General features: G+C 41.6%; 1 protein-coding gene across 2 annotated transcripts in view; it reads right to left on the bottom strand.

The window, feature by feature from the left end:
• Nucleotides 1-15743, bottom strand: part of AOAH (acyloxyacyl hydrolase) — a 163846-nt gene that overhangs the window by 113145 nt on the left and 34958 nt on the right. The window lies entirely within an intron of this gene.

Genomic DNA, 15743 nt, shown 5'->3' with positions numbered 1-15743 from the left:
TCTCATGAGTGAATCACAGAGGAAACCATCACACAGGCTCACACAGATAGAAGCCCTCAGCCTAGGGGCTTACAGCCCAAACAAGCAGGGGTATGTATATTGCGTTTCTTGAAAATTCCAAGGACAGCATGGCATGGCTCCCTAGCAGTCTGCAGAAGGTGAGAGGCCAGCCCTTTGCTTGATCATCAGAGCACACCGTGGCAGATACCCATGGTGGCTTTGCTTGTATAAGCTTTTATCAAACAGTGGCATGTCTGGCTGGAATTTGCTGGTTTAATATTTTTTTATCCACATTCCACTATAACCTACAGTGGCTATTTTCTAATACATAGGATTCGGCTCTACCAAAGCCCAGAATGATTTTCATGTTCCCATACTTCCCAGCTTTATGACTTTTAGATATATAGGAAAAAATGAAGTCAGTTCATGTCATTTTCTTCTTCAGGGGACCAAAAAGAAAAAAGAGAGAGAGAGAGAGAGAAAGAAGAAAGAACTGTCTGTAAAGGTAACAGAAAACACCACCACTTTTGATTGCATTCCCTTCCATCACGAAATGTCTTTTCTTCATACATATTTTGTCATCAGCTAACTTTCCTCCTTTTCTTCTCCTGGACCAGTTCTGCATTGTGAAGCTATCAGTATCATCAGCACATTTAGTCATACTGTCTCTATCCTTTCCTCCAGGAAACACCTGTTAAAAAGAAGTCTAATTTTAAATAGCACTATTCCCACATCACAACTTTTCCTGACATCATTATTCTTTGATTTTACTACCACCAGCACCACCACCATCACTACATACTTATAGAGGTTCTTCTCTGTATCAAGTTCTCTGTCAGGCACTGTCAGGCACTGTGTATACCATACACCTACTCAGCAAGGTAGGAACATTTTTCCTTTTCTTTAAATTATTTAATTTATTTATTGGCTGCGCTGGGTCTTCATTGCTGCACACAGGCTTTCTCTAGTTGCGGTAAGCGGGGGCTACTCTTCGTTGCAGTGTGCAGGCTTCTCACTGCGGTGGCTTTTCTTGTTGTGGAGCACAGGCTCTAGGCGTGTGGACTTCAGTAATTGCAGCACATGGGCTCAGTAGTTGTGGCACGTGGGCTCATAGTTGGGGCTCGAGAGCACAGGCTCAGTAATTATGGCGCACGGGCTTAGTTGCTCCATGGCATGTGAGACCTTCCTGGACCAGGGATGGAACCCATGTCCCCTGCATTAGCAGGCAGATTCTTAACCACTGCACCACCAGGGAAGTCCTGAACAAACAGTTCTTAATCTTACTTTATAGTTGAGAAATCCACAACCCATTACTGTTTAAGTGAATTGTGCGAGCCATCACAAAGAATACTTTTGTTTCATTTTGACAGTTTCTTCCCTAGTATCTGGGCATGTGCACAAGTTCTCCATGGCTGGACTCCGTGGGCTTTTCTTATTGTTTGATATAGTCATGCTCTTTAAACACATGATCTCTGGTAAATAATTGGGTTCATCAGATAGAAGGTGTGGTTCAGTCGTTGGGCTGTCTTGGGTCAAGGGCTTTGCAACACACTATTCTAATTTTTTACTATTATTCTATTTGCATTCAGGTTCCTAGATCAGTCTTGCCTAACGTGACACAATTAATCTTTCTTTATCTTAGTTTCCTACTGTTGCTATAACAAATTACCACACATTTAGTAGCTTAAAAACAACACAAATTTATTCCTTTTTTTTTTTTGGCCGCGCCATTTGGCGTGTGGGATCCTTAGTTCCCTGACCAGGGATTGAACCCGAGCCCCCTGCAGTGGAAGCGCGGAGTCTTAAGCATGGTACCACCATGGAAGTCCCCACAAATTAATTTTTTTATAGCTCTGGAGGCCAGAAGTCCTGAATGAGTCCTAGGAAGCTAAAATCAGGTGTCCGCAGGACTGGGTCCCTCTGTAGTTTCCAGAGGGAGAGTCTGTTTCTTGCCTCTTTGGTTTCTAGCAGCTGCACACGATGCTTAGCTGATGGCCTCATCACTCTGACCAATACGTCCATTGTCACATTTTCTTCTCGCATGCTGTTCCTCCTGCCTCTCTCTTATAAGGACCCTTGTGATTATCTTGGGGTCATCCAGATAATCCTGGATAATCTCTCCATCTATAGATCCTTAACTTAATCATTCTTGCGAAGTCTTTTTTGCCATGTAAGGTGACGTGCACAGATTCTGAGGATTAGGATGTGGGCCTCTTTGGGGAGGCCATTATTCTGCATACCGCACTGCTAATCCAACAAATATTTATAGGGCTTTCCCTGGTGGCACATAATCCGCCTGCCAATGCAGGGGACATGGGTTCAATTCCTGGGCTGGGAAGATCCCACATGCCGTGGAGCAGCTAAGCCTGTGTGCCACAACTACTGAAGCCTGAGTACCTAGAGCCCATACTCCACAACAAGAGAAGCCTGCACACGGCAAAGAAGAGGACCCCCTGCTCTCCGCAACTGGAGAAAGCCCGTGTGCAGCAACGAAGACCCAACGCAACCAATAAATAAATAAATAAATTTATAAAACAAAACAAACCAAAAAACCCCAAATATTTATTGAGCAATTAATACAATTAATATACACATTGGAATGTGCTGGGCTCTGGGAAAAGCACAGGGAACTTGAGAAATAAATCAGCTAGATTATCTGCTTTCATGGAGTTTACACCTGAACAGAAGGGGCAGACATTAAATGATAATTTTATGGTTGTTTATCTTATTGTACAACTGCTTAATTACAATTGTGATAAGTTCTGGAAGCACGGAATGCCATGAAAGGAGAGGAATCCTAGAGGACGTAACTTAAGTTGGGGTATCAAGGAAAACTTCTTAGAAGAAATAACTTCTGATCTGAGCTCAGATGTGGGTGATTAATGAAGATGAGGTCCAAGAGTGGAAGCTGAGAGACCAAAGATTAAAACTTTAAAATTCAAAGTATCTTTTAGAACTGTTCAAATTCACTAGGGTCATTAGCTTTTCTTGAGCTAAGGGAAGAAAGCATATTCTCAAGAGAGAGGTATATTTGTCATTATTTTTTAACTTCTCAAAAGCAGGCAAGAAACATTTCCAAATTTGAATACCGTATGAGTATCTTCCTTGGAATTATCTGATTTCTTCTACTTATCAGAAGTCAAGGGTAACTTAACATTTGCACTATTAATGCTATCCACCGAAGATTCCTGAGATCTCTAAGAGCTTAACGACACCCAAATAATAGGCTTTAAATAACTCTAAGTAGATATACACTCCAGGATTCCAAAAAATGGCTTAAACCGAGATACAGCTTGGAATGTCTCTCAAATTCTTTGAAATGCTGGGAGAAAAGATTGAATAGCAGACTATACACCCAAGTATGGTGTTAAATGCTGTTCTCAGTTCTATTAGAGTTTTAAACCTTCAAGTCTTTAGGGAGCAATTTGATTTAGTGGTCTCTGATATTTACAGCCTATGTGTTTCTGTGATAATTTCTTGTCTAATGATCTTCAAAGAGTTTTGTGGAGGCAAAATACGTAAGAGGTAGATGGAATCTCATTTAATTTACACTTTTTTAATTACGAGGAAAGGATCATCCTTTCCCCTACATTTTTGGCCCTTTGATCTTTTTTGTCTATCATTTTTTTGTGGCCTTGGCTCTGTTTTTTCTTTTTGATTTTGTAAGAGCTCTTTGAATCATACAGAAAATAATTCATAGTGTGGCATATTACAAAAAAATTTTCCCAGTTTTCCATTTGTCTTTTGACTTTGTATATGCCAGGTTTTTACTAGTTAGATGTATTCATATTTCCCTCTGTGACTTTGGGATCACAAATTATGAATAAAATTGCTCAGGTTTTTCTTCTTTTATGGTCCCATTCTTTATGATTCAACCCTTAATTCATTTGGGATTTATCTTGCTATAAGGAGTAGATAAGCATCTAGCTTAAATTTTATTCCCAAATGGCTAGTCTTTAATCCCACCCATTTACTGAATAAGCCAGTGTTTTGCCACTGATTTGAAATGCTATTTTTTATCAAAAATAAGAATCTCCAATGCATTTGGGCTTATTTTTAGACACTATATTCTGTTCCAATTTAAGCTTTTAAGCTGACTTTTTTGCATCTAGATGGCTATGTTCCCCTGTAATTTATCTCATTGCTCATGATTTCCTGAGATGTTTAAAGAGGAACTTCAGAAACATTGTCACGTAAACAACTCCACAACCAACAATTTGCTTGAATTTTGATTTCTATAAAATTGGGATAATGGAATAACTTTGCGATTGTGTGGGAGGATTTTAGATGATGTATGATAAGTACTTAGTCCAGCTTTTGGTATGTTGTAGCCACTCAAATTGCGGTTGTCAATTGCCTTTTATTTTTCAGCCCCTGATGTGTACCTATCATACAATAGGGGCTTAGTAAATGTATATTATGAGATAAGAGAATGACTGTCCATGCCTTGAAAGCCTATCAGTTTCAGCCAAGGCTCTTTTCACCCTAGGATCATTTCTGGCCTCAGTTATCAAGGATATGATTGTCTTCCAGGCACAGCTATGAGTTTATTAAGTGAGGTAATTTGGAAAACTTTATTAAGCCTTCCAGAATACTAAGGTACATACAAAAAAATGTTCCAAAGCTGTAGGTTATTCTTTCTTGGATGTATGTTTTCTTCAAAAATAACATTTAATTTTTCTAATGTTTTGCCAAGTCACAGTTGAAGAACAGCCATCACCCAAGAAGAATATTTCCTTAACCCAAAACTGATAATTACACAAATGGCTTATTTTTTCTTTAATAATTGTTTTCTTCCAGGCCTGGGTTTGTGAGAAAACACTCACATACTATATAGAGTTAGGGTGGAGAACAGGAGAAGAGCAAATACAAGCTGGGTAGGTTGACCAGACAATTGAATGAGAAGAGAAGCTTAATTTTTTCTATTTAGTTCAGGTTTTGAGCTACTATTTTGCTAGTGTTGTCCACGGTAGTAGCCTTGGAGGCTCCAATGTAACAATGATGACAGAGGAAGTAATTTCCTTTCCTTGTTTGACACAGAGATTCTGTTAAACTGAGTACACTTAATTCATTTTTATGTTCTACGTACCTGCCACAAAAAAGCCAAGTCATAATACAGAAAGATTAAAGAAATGTACCCAAACACACACACACACACACACACCCCATGTTGAACAAAACTGAGCTCAGGATGAGAGATTACTTTTCTTGAATAAAAACTAAGGAATAATTGCTGGTTGCTAGAGAGCATTTTGGTTTTAAATAGAGGAGATGATAAACTCTAATCCTCTTGCCAATTCTATCTTACTGCTTGTTCATTGATTTATTTTATTTTAAAAAAATTACCATTTATTGAACATATACTTGATTCCAAGAAGTGTGGTAGCCTCTGAGAATATGCCTCCAAAACTCATTCAAGTTGGGGGCTCCTATTATAATGAACTCTAGGCTGTTGCAGTAGGGGAATAATGCAGAGGTGCATTTCTGGAACATAACTATGGCCTTGGTCAGAAAGGAGGACTGGAAAGGACAGAATGGATGCCCGTGATGAGTCATCTGGAAAATCAGTGGCAGGAAAGGCCCAAGTCTAGGTAGATGGATCAAGACATCTTTTTTTTTTTTTTAATTAAAAATTACTGTATTGCTAAAAAATGGGATCAAGACATCTTAAGGCTTAGGCTGGGTCTGTTAAAAAGATAAAGAAGAAGATGCACTGGGAGTACAGATACCAGCAAGTGTTGGGAAGCAATGTAGACAGAAGGAGCATTATAAAGGCGTTACTGTCCTATTTTATAGAAAGAACTGGGTTCAAATGTAAGTCCATGCATTCAATACCCATCTATTGGGCACCCGCAGTGTGCCAGCCTCTTATACCCATACCAGGCAGTGGGGAGAGACAGCTGGCTCAGGTATAGTCCCAGCCTTACAACTGCAGTCCTTCACTCAATCTCATAGAGACAGACACTTAAGCCAATGACTAAAATACTACACGGAAAGTGCAATGATAGCTGTTAGGACATGGTATAACAGGGACAATGAGGAAGTCTAATCCTCACTGGAGTGGGAGCACAGGTATCCAATGGTTTCTTGGAGAAGGTGACAATGGAGCTGGGTCTTAAAAGATGACTCGGGGAAAGGGCATTACAGGCACAGGGGGAAACAGAGCAAGGGTAGGAGGTGAGACCCAGCCTTTGGACAGGCTAGCTCATGGAACTCAGGCTTTGTCCCGGCCTTGATGGATGGCTTTAGGGATTTAAGCAGGAAAGGGAGCACGGTCAGATTTGCATTCTGGAAACACCACTTTGGTGTGTGGATTTGAGGGTTTCAAGGCTGGAGGTAGAGGTATCAGTTACAAAGTTGCTGCAGGACTCCATCCTAGAAATGATAAGCCCCTGAATTAGGCACATGGAATCAAGGATGGAGAAAGGGGACAGACTAGAAAGAACCATTTAGATGGGTGAATGGTGATTTCAAAACTGAGATACAGAATATGGGAGGAATAGCTGATGTGGGGAAAAGCCAATAATAGTCCAGTTTCTGACGTTATGCTCAAGGTGTCTTTGGGACCTACAGATGAAGAAACTCAGCTGGAAGCTGTAGGCACTGGCTGAAACTCTGAGGAATGTTTTGAGCTTTATTTGTGAAGCTTAATAACAAGAGCAAACATTTTGTGTGATTACAATGATCAGTCACTATTCTAAGAATTTTCACACTTTAATTTATGTAATCCTCACATTAGCCCTTGGAGGTAGGCTCTACTATATTCCCCATTTAACATGTGAAGAAATACAAGGAAGTTAGGTGATATATCTCAAATCACTCAGAAAGTACGTGGTGGGGCCAGGGTCACTGACCCCCCCACAGGCTGACATCTGAATCTCTGTGCTTAGCTGCCAGGCTGTCCTGCCTATAATCACTCAGGGAGAAAGCCTGGAGTGAGCAGAGTCTTGGCTGGGTGGGTCCTGGTGCTTAGGAAGGGAAGGGTAACCCTCAAAGAGACAGAGTAGTGCAAGCAGAACCAGGAAACGGCAGAGGAGTTTCGAGAAGGGAGTGGCAAGCAGTGTCAAAGGCAGCAGATAATGGATAGGAATATTTTTGGATTTGATGTTTAGGAGGTCATTGGTGGCCTTAAGGAGTGGTATTTCATTAGAGTGATGGGGTAGAGGCCAGCCTGCAGTCGCTTGAGAAGCAAATGGGAGGTGAAGAAAAGCTCTCCTCTTTTAAAAAGTTGCTGGCTGCTGCTGCTGCTGCTAACTAACCCGGATTAGTACTTATTACACGCAAAGCACTGTCCTAAAACTCAGTCCCCTGCCCACCCCCAGACGATATGTATGTATGCGTATAAATACACAGAGAGATATATATGAAATTGTTAAATATTCATAACAACCCTATGAAGTCTGAGTATTAGCTCCATTTTATAGATGAAGAAACTGAGGCCCAGAGCGACTGAGCAACTTGCATAAGGAGAAACAGAGAGTAAGAAATGCAGCCAGGCTTTGAGCCCAGGGGGTCTGACTCTAAGATCTGTTCTCGAAACCACCATTTTGAACTGCTCCTCAATTAGAGGCAGGAGAGAAATTTAGACTGTAGCTGGAGAGGAATGGGGGTCCTGGGAGGTTTATTTTTATATTCAACTTTTGGAATGGGAGAGACCTGAGCAGGTTAATAGGTATCCTCATTTTCTTCCTTGGGTGTAGATAACTTCAATGCCATCTTGCCCAATTAGTATAGTGTTATGAGGAAATGCATACAAAAGGAGTGCACTCTAAATAGATTACTTCTAAAACCTCCAATTTCCTCAGCCCTTCTAAGAGGCCTTATTCCTAGGGGACTGGAGACTAGAGACCGATCAACAGAGTTTGTTAATGAATCCGTGAGAAGGGGCAGAAGGCGAGGAATCAAGGATAATGCTGGGGGTAAGTGGAGACACGTGACTTTGGGTGTCTGGGAAGCTACAGATGACAAAGAAAAGGCCAGCAGCAGGAGCAGAGTTGGTACTTTCAGGCTTGTTGATGGCAGCTTTCAGGCTGGGGCCAACAGTTCTCACCCTTCAGTGTTTATTTGAAGCTTTGCAGAAGTGCGGCATCTCATCCCAGGAATACTGAACCAGATGCACTGAGGTGGGACTCCACACATATTTCTGAAAACTGCTTCACATTCTAAAGTAAGCTAGACCTTTTACACTCTGGTATATTCCACTGAGACCAGATAAACCTTCACAAGAGAGGAGGTAAGGCAAATACATGCTCACAACTGCCCTTCCCAACTTATCTTTCATTTAATAAATCTTATGAAGCACCTACTATGTGCCAGGCATTGCACAGTCCTGGAAACATGATGGTAAGCAAGAAAGACATGGTCCAGGGGCTTCCCCGGTGGTGCCGTGTTTGAGAATCCACCTGCCAATGCAGGCGACACAGGTTGGAGCCCTCATCTGGGAAGATCCCACATGCCGTGGAGCAACTAAGCCTTTGCACCACAACTACTGAGCCTGCGCTCTAGAGCCTGTGAGACACAACTACTGAGCCTGTGAGACACTACTACTGAGCCCTTGTGCCACAACTACTGAAGCCCAAGTGCCTAGAGCCCGTGTGCCACAACAAGAGAAGCCACCGCAGTGAGAAGCCCATGCACCACAACCAACAGTAGCCCCCACTCGCCACAACTAGAGAAAGCCCATGTGCAGCAACAAAGACCCAACACAGCCAATAAATAAATAAATAAATAAATAAAATTAAAAGAAAGAAAGAAAGACATGGTCCCTGTGCTCAAGTGCTATGCAAGAAACAAAGTGTTGTGTGAGAGCATCAAGGAGACCTTTTGCGGATGGGCTTTTCAGGGAAGGCCTGTGTGAGGTGGAGGTGGAGAAGGTGCTGACCGTGCAGAGAACTGGAAGGGTTCCGGGCAAAGGGCCCACGGACTAGGCACTGAGGCAGGTAAGGCCTGGTGCGCCGGGTCAGCGCTCGCGCCATTCCTTCCCGAGGAGACCCCAGCCCTTCTCCGCTGAGGTTTCTGTTCCTCTTTGCACCCTCTGTGAGAACACTTGTCTCTTCATCATAGTTTGTTTACAAGGCTGCCTCCCTTGCTCAAATCACTATTTGCATCGTAATTCCTGCCTCATTTGCTGGGATACTGTCCCACATAATTCATTCTCTATAAATATTTGCTACCTGAAAAAAAGAAAAAACATTCCTTCTGTAGAAGCTGTAGGACTTTAGGCAAATCTTTTGATCCTCTAGGTCTCAGGAGACTTATTTATAAAATGGGGGAATCATACCTGTCCTGCAGATTTGTGATAGTTAAAAGAGGTAGATTATTCAGGGTGCCTCGCAGTGGGGCTGGCACACAGTACGTGCTCAAGAAATGTTTATTGAGGCATGATTGACTACCTGAGTCACTGACTATATGACTTAACTGGTAACGAGAAAGTTGGGATCCTTGTGCAAGAGTCTTGGAATTAAGCTCTTCATAACACTTCGTTAAAGCTAAAGCCAGAACTGTGTTTACTTTCTGACACTGAGAACTGGCAACTCTGAATATGCTTCGTAATCTATGCCAAACACAGGTGTGCTGATGTGAAGAGATGTGGGTCTGAAGTCTGAAGCCGCAGGTTGAGTTCAGGTTTTACTCACTAGGTATGAGACCTGGGTCAAGACCTTAAGCCTCAGATGTAAAATATATTTGATAACTATACATATAAAATAGAGTTTGGCCCTGTGATACTATGCTAAAGTTGGAGACATCAATACGAACTCATGTCCACACACACACACACACACACACACACAGATGGATAGATTCATAGGTTACCTACATATATACACACTTTACTAAACTCTCCTCTAGGAGTATTTAGAAGCAATTTCATCCCAGTAACAACATACACATCCAGCAACCAGATCTTAGTTTCTAAACACCATTCTCCAATGAAAGGAACCAACTCTCCTTAGAAAACGGTGGATTTTAGGGTTGGGGCCGAAAAAATACAAGATGACGCTGGGTTATCTGGTATTACCAGAAAGTAAGGAAATTCTAAAGAAAGAAAGGAAAAAGAAGAAGAAAAGGAGAAAGGAAGAGAGAAGAAAGACAACAAGCAAAGAAAAAAAAAAAAAAAAAAAAAAGGAATGGAATGGGCCTGTGTCAAAAAGACAACCCGAAAGAGCTCACAGTAGCCAAAGCTGAAAAAGTCTGAGCAAGAAAATAAGTAACATAGTACTATCACTTAAAGTATAAAATACATACACACAAGTCTGTATTGACATAAATGAATACTCAAATACATAGATAGGGAAGAAGAGATACATCTTTGCAGAAGAATACCAAATAATATATGTAGATACTCCCTTCTCCAAGAGGTGAGCTTACAGCCCCCATCCTACTGAGTGTGGTTTGGACTTAGTGACCCATTCTAAAGAACAGAGAAAAGGAAAAGCGAAAATCCTGACTTTCTTGTAAGGAAACCTGGCAAACGCCACCTTAACCAGGTGATCAAGGTTAATGTTCCCCTGGATGTCCTGTGGGTATCATGTACCCCTGATAAAATGTGATGAGAAGGGTACTTAGCCTCTGTGGCATTCCTTAAAAACAAACAAACAAACAAAACCCTCTGTCAATGTAAAAACATCAAACAAATCCAAATTTGATGGACATTTAATGAACATACTTATTTTTAACCAGTACTCCTGAAAATTATCAAGGTCATGAAAAACGAGGAAAGATTGAAAACCTGTCACAGACTAGAGCAGATGAGGGAGACACTAAATACAGCGTATGTCCTGGGTTAAATCCTGGACAGAAGAAGCACATTAGCAGAAAAACTGGTAAAATCCAAATCAGGTCTGGAGTTCGGTTACTAGCCAAGTATAAGTGTAATGCTGGCTTCTTTAGTTTTGACCAAGTAATGTTAAAATGTTAACATTAGGGGAAACTGAACTTGGGTGAGGGTGTATGGTCTGTGGCATCTTTACAGCTTTTCTGTAAACCTGAATTATTCCAAAATAAAAACTTATTTAAAAAAACGGAGTGTGGGGACAATTAGACGATAAGGTATCTGAAAGCACATTGCAAGCCCACAGAGGTGAGCACGTCATTATGGATGGAAGGGCACTGTCCATTGCACAGAATGAAATTTAGTGATTAATGAATCTTAGAAAATGTTAAATTTCCAGTCCATCTATAAGTTTTTTCCTAAACCTTACTACCTTCCATTAAAAGAGATGCCAGATATTTTATTTGACACAATGTTTAAAAAATATAAAATCCTGAGGTCAGATTGTTTATTCCTCAGCTGAACAAGAATTTGTCCTGTGTCACTTTCTCATAGAATGTGCTAACTTACTCCTTTGCAAACCCATTTATGTCAGCTTCCTGGTAGTTTAGATTCCAGGGAAACACGAATTCTGTGCGCCTGCACACACGCCCACACACAGCACTGGGGAGCTTCTGGTTCCTGCAGAAATCGGATTTACTGTGGGAAAAGCTGTTGCAAAGTCTGGATTGCTTTCCTAAGGCAGCAGGTTTCTTTCACATTCATTTAAATGGGTTGGAGGCCCCAGGGAAATAGGAGAATCTATCTCCACTAGCGCACACATTCTGAATATGATTCTCTTTTGATGTGGATCGAAGTGGCATGAAGTAAGTCTCGAGTATGCCTTAGAGATGTTGGTAAAGGCGGCCTGTCCCTGCAGCTCAGGGGTGGTGAGGAAGGGGGTCTGTTCAAAGCCACGGGGTGTGTTTGGGGATCTCAGAGTTAAGGGACCCAGGAGGGAGCAGCATAAAACTGAGGAGGCTCCAGGCTGCACCTGGCCCACTCGGGGCTCGTGCACTGTAACCCTCTGATCTAAAAACGAGCGGTTTAAAGCAACGGAAGAAACACAGAAGGAAACCACATCCAGTTTTCAGTTGCAGAGCTGTGGTGTCAGGATGGTGCTTCTGTACATGTGCACACAGACACACACCGGCCGCAGGCAGGGCCGTGCTTTGTGTGCAAATGAGAGAAGGAGTGATATAAATAATTCCCCCAAAGTAGGTAACACAAAACCATCTGGGGGGTCTCCACAAGACAATCTGCGATTTTCTTTTTCCTCTCCTCTCCTCTTCTCTCCCTTCCCCTCCTCTCTCCTTTCTCCTTGTCTTGTCCTCCTCTTCCCTCCACTCCCCCTCTTCCCACTCCATCCTCCTGGTGCCCTGAACACTGTAGATTGTTTCTTGCTTTAATTAATAATGGATGGAGTTTGTCATTTTTTGGCACATGGTAGAGAAAGATATGAAGATGTGACTAAAGGACTGGCAAGAAATGGGCTGGAACTTCATCTTCGCTGTAGATGTTGAACATGGGTTCATTGCAATCCCTATATGCCGTTCCACCTTTCACTTTTGGCCCCACTAAAGTCAGAAACCTGTGGCTCTACACTGCAGGACTTCCCCCCTACAAGCCCCTGGAGCAGAGAGACCCCTTTGTCCCTCTGCTCCATAGCATGCATTTCACAGGGACAATGGCTTGCATCACACTACATTTTACTAGAATCTGAAATACATGAAAAGCAGGACATTGAGGGTGCGGAGTCTTGCTTATGAGGAACTAGCTGGCCCAGGAGCAGCTAGCTTGACTCAGAGTAACAATACCCCAGGGTATCAGTGAGGCATAGGGCACAGTGGTAAGAACTTGGGCTTTAAGGACAAACAGACCCAGGGCTGAATCCTCTCTTTGCCACTTACTAGCTGTGTAACCTGGGCAAACTCCTTGTATTTTAGTCTCAGTTTCCTCATCTGCAAAATAATTACACCCTTAAGAGCACTGCCAAATGAGATCACGCATGTGAAGTGCAGAGCCTGGTACATTACTCACATACCAAGTATGTGCCTGGCATGATGGAGGCGACAAAGATGAGCAAGATGCAGAGCTGCTGCCTGGCGCATTTACCTTCGGATAAGGAAATCTACGCAAACTTAGCATCGTAGTGTCTCTGTGCCTCCCTTTCCTCATCCGTAACATGTGGGCGACAACCATACTTATCTGAGATTAAATGATTAATATACATGAAGCATTTAGAACAGTACTGGCACATTGTATTACTCGAAAAGGTATTTCATGCTGACGGCTGAGAGGAGCGTTAACATTTTGTAGAGAGGATCAGGAGTTATTTTACAGAGATGGTGACAGTAAGATGAGCTGGAAGGATGGGCTTGGTGTTGATGGGGAATTCTGGTAGAAAGAATGATTAAGAACAAATGTGTAGACTGGGATGGGGAGGGACTCGAGGGAGGGTGGGGGGGAGTCAAGGGAGGGAGGGAATACAGGGATGTGTGTATAAAAACAGATGATTGAACTTGGTGTACCCCCCAAAAATAATAAATAGATAAATAAAATTAAAAAAAAAAAGAACAAATGTGTAGGGGTGGGAATTGATGTGGGTTTAAAGGGGAGCCAATCACTCCTTTTTGGCTACAGCATGAGATATATAAGGATAATAGTAGAGGTCCAGGAAGGCTTTTTGAGTATCTTAAAATGCTAAGTGAAAACGTGTATTTATTGCGTAGGCAGTGTGGAGGTCATAGGCTGAGGGAAATAATATGATCAGAGGTATCACTGGGAAAATCAGTGTGGCCATGAAGTCAGGACAATTATAATTTCCATCAGCAATGCAAATGAGAAACTAGCAGCACTTCATTTGTTCATTCAATGAATTTTTTTTTGTTATGTATAAAACATCATCCTAGACATTGGGTGTACAGAGATGAACAAGATAGAATCTGACCTTCTGGAGGTTACAGCCCAGTGGGAGAGCCACACAGACAATCACGCAGGTATAGCATTCAAGACGAGGCAACTTCAAAGAAAGAGCCTACAGGAGCTTTGACAAGAGGACTGTGTAAAAAGAGTCAGGGATGGCTTCCTCATTCTTTAGGCAAAGATTTTGGGGTGGGGTGACAAGATTGTATCTATCTTATAGAAAGACAGTTCTGGCATCTGTGTGGAAAATTTATTGGAAAGAGGGCAAGAGCAGGTTTTGTTGGACTAGTTGGGAAGCTATAGCAGGAGTAACATCAAAAGATGGTCTTGTGAATACTTCATGCAATGATACTGTTACTTGTAGTAACACAGATGACTCTCACAGAGGAAAGAAACCAGACACAAAAAAGAATATACTGCATTCTTCCATTTATGTGAAATTCAAGAATAGAACTTTATATAAATGAACGAATCTGTGGTGGTAGATTTTAGAGTAGTGGCTCTAATAAGGGGTTATTGACTGGGAGAGTCATGAGGAAGGCTTCTGGCGGGCTGGAAATTATATCTGTATCTTTACTACTAATTCACACCTGCTTTGTAGGTGTAATCTGTGTGCCGTGGGAATGAAAAGAAGGTCTGATATGTACCATTAAAAAAAATACATACTCAAAATGTAATGGTAAGGGGGAAGAGTAGATAAAAATTTGTACGTACGATATTATCATAACTCTCAAACAAATTAACATAATTTATTTAAAAATTAAAAGAAAAGCATCCAATATTTTAACATTGGTTATTTCTGGTGGTGGGATTTCAGCCGACTGCCGTGAAGAGACACCCCGAGGGGACTGTCAAGAAGCACCGACACAAAGGTTGAGACCCCGACCAACCTCTCTGAGTGAGGGACGGGGCATGTGAACCCCAGTGCTGGTCGTTCCCAGAGGAGTGACTTTCAGCAAGTTCTGCAACATTTTTAACCCTCAGTTTCCTTAGTCTTAGAAAAGGGGTCATAATGGTGCCTCCGTGCCTGGGCTATTTGGGGGACTAAACAAGATGAAGAGTAAGCACAGTGAGTGCTGAGTAAATATCAGTTATTGCTCTTGAAGGAAATGGTGGAGGCAGAAAAGGATGAAGCCGTCCACATTTGTACCAGCTGCCCCTCTTTTCTGGGTCACGTGTAGAGACGGGGGTTGGCGATGGGGATTTGAGGAGGAGGGTAGAGGTAACTGACCAGGGAGCACACCTAGCTGGGGTAGAAGCTGAACATTTCTGAGATGAAATCCTCCAACTTCCTCCCAGCCAGAAAGGATGGTCAAAATGGTTCCGAGTTGGGAATTGAAAAGGGGGTGGTGATGGGAGGACAAGGAAATGCTATTTTGAGTATAAATTCTACAGAGTATAAAAATGATGTCATTTTAAATGGGATAGTTTAAAGTTGAACATTTTGTGACTATGTATAGCTATGAGTGTGAAAATATATAAAATGATGTTATTTAAGGAAATCACAAAAACCCATATCACTTGCCTTTGTATATACAGACATGTTTCTTCTGTACATTCAAACAGTGAATATTATAATACTATATTCACATGCTATTTGAATACACAGGAAAAAAAATCTTTAATTAAAATTTAAAAACTCTTCTAGAAATCAGTGGAGCTCACAGCTTCTCAGGTAGAATTAAGAGACATTTAACTGGCACTGAGTCAATGATCAAGGTAGCATGAAATGCACGTGTACCCCAGGTATTTGCAACTTTTTCTACCTGCTCAAAGAGACAGGCTTATGATACTTACTATTGCCAGTCAGCAAAAGCGTGTTCATTGGTTAGGCCAAAAAGTGTTAAAATGACTTTATTTCAATAAGAATAAAAAGGAAGTTAGAAATAAAACAGAAGCCTGTTGTGCTATATGTAGAAAGGCTACAATCCTGGGAAAGGGGGCATAGAATTTTACTTTGTTTTATTTTATTTTACTTATTTTATTTTCATAGGAAGTTTCTGAAAAT

Source organism: Hippopotamus amphibius, chromosome 4 (genome assembly GCF_030028045.1).
Source record: "Hippopotamus amphibius kiboko isolate mHipAmp2 chromosome 4, mHipAmp2.hap2, whole genome shotgun sequence".
NCBI classification, from domain to species: domain Eukaryota; kingdom Metazoa; phylum Chordata; class Mammalia; order Artiodactyla; family Hippopotamidae; genus Hippopotamus; species Hippopotamus amphibius.
Note: the sequence above shows the minus strand (reverse complement) of the source record. Positions and strands in the feature narration are given on the sequence as shown.